Source organism: Lycorma delicatula, chromosome 1 (assembly GCF_047948215.1).
Source record: "Lycorma delicatula isolate Av1 chromosome 1, ASM4794821v1, whole genome shotgun sequence".
NCBI classification, from domain to species: Eukaryota; Metazoa; Arthropoda; class Insecta; order Hemiptera; family Fulgoridae; genus Lycorma; species Lycorma delicatula.
The window spans coordinates 343,829,571-343,835,106 of NC_134455.1; positions in this window are offsets into that span (position 1 = coordinate 343,829,571).

Sequence of the window (5,536 nt, forward strand, 5' to 3'; positions counted from 1 at the left end):
TGGAAGCTTTATATGAACTAAAATTAGATGTTCATATTTCATATTAACACTGTACGTATTACTAATCTATTTGCAAACATTGATAAACTAATTAAATATTACAATCAGATAACTCTAATAAGGTATCAAACTGTTTCCCTATACAGAAATTGTAAAGTATCTTTCAATATAATTACTATCTTTTTTAAATAATTTTTTTGGCCTTTTAATTACATTTAAATGAGTTTCTCTGTATATCTATTTGAATCGATATACCTCACCTTGTGAAGTATAAATGTATAAGTATGATACTTTATATTCTAAAATGAATCTTTCTTTACTTTCTATAAGGTATTTAATTTTACAGAAGTTTGATTAAAAAGATTGTATAGTATTTAAATTTTTGAGAGTCTGGAGACTGATGAAATCATTTAAAAAATAATATTAGTTTATATATCTATTTACTCTTGTCTATCTATGATGGCATAACCATCTTAGAACTTGAATCACTGAATTCATTTTTGGAATCAAAAGGGCCTTCATTAATCTATTTTATATCAAATTTAAAGTCTTTGGCTGGGATTTTGGTTTCTTATGAAAAGTTTAAAAAAAAAATCTTTTTTCAGAATTTGGTTAATTCTAGATTTTGACAAAATCATACTACTTATTAACCATTCACCTCTAACAATGGCATATTTGCTACCATGCTGTATACTATGGAAGCAAGGGAAATATCAAGGGAAACTTTTGTTTCACCATTCTGTTTTTATTAATAACTGAATAAAATGATTTTTTTCTACACTTAAAGTTTCAAAAAAAAAAAAAATTATCAAACAGTTTGTAGAATTTTATCCCTAACACTTTCATAAACTTATTCATTAACTAAATTCTATTTATTTTTAAGTATTATCTCTTTTTGCTTAGAAAATGTAAATTACGGTTTAGCATTCCATTCCTGAAGTTCTGTATCTGTATTCCAGCAGATACTAATTAAATTGAGAGACCTTAAATAGAAAAAGCTGCCTCCATAAATGACAGTCTGTATTAATGCCATCAAATCCTGTTGACTTACAACTTTTTGACACTTATCACAGTTTCTAACTCTTCAATTAAACTGTACTCTATCTTGCTGGTGCAAAATAGGTGACAGAACAATTTTCTAGTATTTTACTTTGTAAGTTGCAAACCATGAACTCCTTTAGTTAATCCAAGTTTCCATTGTAATAACATAAACTGAGCAAAATCTCTCTGATTTAGGAAGATAAGGAAGCTTATCACTCTAACTGATAGCCTATGTGAATTTATACATAATGGGTTATTTTGTTTTCATTTATTACAAAATACAATTGTATATTATTTTTGTATGTTTTGTATTCTTTTTATATATTCACTGTAATTGCAAAAAACCTTTCAAATGGTCCAGTCTTCATAGGATCCAGAATACTTTCCTTACTACACAAGTAAAATTTATTGAGTAGAATGAAAAATTCTTTGAAAGCATCAAATTTTTTTAATTTTAACGTTTAATCTAAATTTAGTTTTATTGTCTGACTTAACTTTTATTCTGATGCTGAATAAAAGAATAAAACACACCAAGTATAAGTGAGTGATATTCTTTTAATTTTCACATAATTTTAATAATATTATTGCATGATAGACCAATTGTAGATAGTTCCAGCACGCTTTACTGATATTTAAATTTTATTTTATTTTCAAATCATATTTTCTATCAGATGCACTAATATTCTTACAGTGAAATGCTTTATATTACTAACCGTTTATTATAGGCATTAGAAAAATATTTATTTCTCTCTTATACTCATGCAAAATAAAACTTGTATGTACAATGCACTCCATTTGCCCATTTCAAACTGGTACATGGTTATGTACATATATGTCATATAGTTTCGCTCTTCTTGTCGAAGTAGAGCAATACAGCACAATAGAAAAAAAAACTGCCTGTATTAGAAATAATAAATCAAGTGATTCATAATTAGAGTGTATTTAAGTTTTAGCAGCATGTTATTGCTATTATTAGTCGAGTTTGGATACTCATACTGTGAGGACGTCTTATTATTGCTCCTCGTTTTGTCGCTTCTTTGATAGGTTTTTTCGGTATTTTCATTGATTTGTTAATTGGATGTTAAAGTGTTATGGTTAATGGACTAGATCTGAAAATTTCAAGAGTTTTGGACACGGAATTACTTTTTTATTAGTGTTTTTTTAGTTTTCCAACTATTCAGTGAATTTTTAGTGAATTAAAATAGCTATAATTTACTTTTTATAAGGTGTTGAAGTGATTTAAGTTATCAATAGTGAAGAAGTATAAACTGAGTTTACATACAATTCAGAAGAGTGAGTAGAAGATACTTTTTTAGAGTGCTTCATTATATACTATTGAGGTTATAATAGTATAATATTATAATATTTCTTAGCAAAATTTTTCTAAGTTAATACACAGGCTCATACAGGCGTGTTTATTGTAGTAAACAAGGACTTGTAATTATTCTCTCGTATTACCGTCGTACTAGTAGAGATTTTTTCTAAGTCCTCAGAGCTGTTTTAATAGGGAATTACATTTCTACTAATATCTTGAGAACTACCCAATCGATTTCCTTCCTACCTGGACATAAATTCGTCCCAAAACCTTCCCTAACCCCCTACCCCCACAACTCCCCCCCAATTTTTTGACCCCATTTTCGGTCACATACATTTTTCTTACCCCCTCAACCCCCCCCCCCCAAATTTTTTTTTGGGCCCCTCCCCCGAGTGGGTATTCGTAGAACTTGGGACGGTACTATATCATGCGAAGACGTGGTTCACTCCCTATGGATGGGACATCCACCCAAAGTAGCAGCAGCATGACAAAATCGGCGACGGTCAAGAAAACTGATCTAAAAGGGAAGAAGAGGCTCCTTCAAGGATCTTCCGAGGAGGAAGAAGAGGCACCCGATACAGTGAGCAGTCTAGCATACCAATTGGGTCTGATACTGATATCGTTGAAACAGCATTTAGGCCCAGGTTTGAATAAGTACATTGCGACCCATGAACAGGATCTAAGGCGAGTATACGAGGGACTGAATGCGCTTTCCGAGCTGTCCTCTCCAGACACAAAGACTTCCCAAGCTACCCGAACGGACCCTATTGCGGATGACGATTACATGGAGTATATTTTGACCAGCGATTTGAGTGATGAAGAACTCATTGAGCTCCTCCCTAAAAGGTGGCCTAACTCACTTAGGGGCAAGCTAAAGTTGGTTACTGACCTTCCACCTGAAGTCAAAGACACTTGTACTCTTAGAGATTTAAGGAGAGTAGGTGAGCAGGATATGGGTAACAAACTCGCAGCTGGTGACTTCATAAAAGACGAAATAACTCTAATAGGAGACCAAACCGTTGAAGAAAAGAAGAAGAAATTTAAGATACATTATGACTTGGGAGCCCCGGCAAAGGAAACCCTTTCTTGTTTATTGAAGGCGTTCAAAAAGATAGCTATACAGTCACCAAATTCAGCGTACATACTGCCTTCGGGCAGTATGGGAAATTTTGCCAAGAAGATCATATCCTATATCTTCAGAGCAAGGGAAACACCTGTATATGTGTTAACTCTTCAAGGGGATGGTGGGACCAGGCACATCGGTAATAATCAAATCCCGATAAAGAAGGCTACTCCACCGGCGGAGCAAAGCCGAACTGTGATTGTTAAGGCGGAAGGAAAAACGTACGCGGAGCTCCTCCGGTCCATGAAGGATGCTGTCACCAGCGAGGAGGCAAATAACGTCATCTCATTGCGAAAGGGCCGTAACGAGGAGCTCCACGTTAGGATACAGGGTGCAGAGAAAGCGGAACAATTTACATCTATCCTGAGGGACAAGGCTGCCGACCTTCACGTTGATATAAAAAGCAGAGCTGGAAGGATAACTGTTGTGCACATCCGAGATGTCGAGCATGACACAACAGAGCAAGAGGTTATGGCTGCCATTATAAATCGCGTGGGTTCTAGCGAGGAAGTCAAGATAACATCCATGAGGAAAGGTTTTGGCGAGACACAAAATATTACGGTCATGACCTCTTACAGAGCGGCATGCAAACTGGTCGAGGAAAGAATAAGAATCGGATGGATTAGTTGCCGGGCGTACATCCGGGAAGATGAAGACAGGTGCTACAGTTGTTGGGGCACGGGCCATAGAAGGCACGAATGTAAGGGCCCAGATGCTCGATTTGTGCTTCAACTGCGGTAGCAGAGGTCACAAGATAGCGGATTGTCTTGAACCTAAGCAATGCCTCGATTGTAAGAGCGGTGAACACAGGACTGGAGCATGGCAATGTAAGAAAAAATTGCATGATTAGGACTATGTTAGCGAATGCCAATAGGAGTATTCTCGCTCACGACTTAATTAGTCGTGTTGTTGCAGACAAGAACGTAGACCTCCTTGTGGTCACCGAACCCAATATATATGAAGCTGCCAAACTTGGATGGACTGTTGATATGTCGGGAGATGTTGCCATTATGGACGTAAGTCATAGTATACAATGGAATTTCAAGTTTAGAGGTAGTGGCGTGGTGTCTGTTGAGACCGAAACAACTCTATTCGTGGGTGTGTACATTTCGCCCAACATTGCGATCGCGGACTTTACTAACTTCATCGACACTTTACAAGGTGTGATTACTAATTCAACCAAGAGGATCGTAATGTTGGGTGATTTTAACAGCAAAATGGTGGCGGCTGGCAGTCGACACACCAACAGGAGAGGACAGATCCTTGCCGATCTCCTGGAAACTGCCGGCTGCATCTGCATTAATGACGATACGCCCACGTACGTAGCGAGAGGTCATCGGTCGGTGCTTGACCTCACCATCCTGGACTGTAGGTGGAGGAGGAATCAGTACCAGTGGATGGTTCTCTCAGAAGATATAGCGAGCGATCACCGCGCCTCTATCTTGGATCTGAATTTCAGGCGTGAAGTGCACTCCCCCCACTGAGATTCTCATCAGTACAAATAGAGCAAATCGTCAACAGGACTGCAAGTAGACTGTCTGATAGACATCAACAATCACCTGAGGCTTTATCTAATATAATAAAGCAGGAAATGGACAGAATGGCAGCTAACAATACAAGGAGGCGCTCCGTATATTGGTGGACTGCTGAAATTGAAGCAATGAGACAAGAGCTCCAGTCCCTTAGGAGAAGGAAACAACGTATTCTTAGAAATAACAGAGAAGGGTACCAGGAAATAGCCAATAGATACCTCGAGGCAAGAAGAACGCTCAATAAGGCTATTAAGAGACGTAAAAAGGATTGCTGGATCAGGCTCTGCGAAGAGCTTGACAGCAATCCCTGGAGCCAGGCATATCGTATTGTGACCAAAAAGTTCGGGAGACGTATGCCTATCCTCAATAAGACCAGTGTTGCAAGGGAGGTAGCCAGGTTGTTCCCGCATACAGTGCCTGATATCGTGAGATCTACACCTTGCGACAATAGAAGATTCACCATGGAAGAGCTACAACTTGCGGCGAGGAGTTTGGCAACCAAAAAGAGCCCTGGCCCGGACAAGA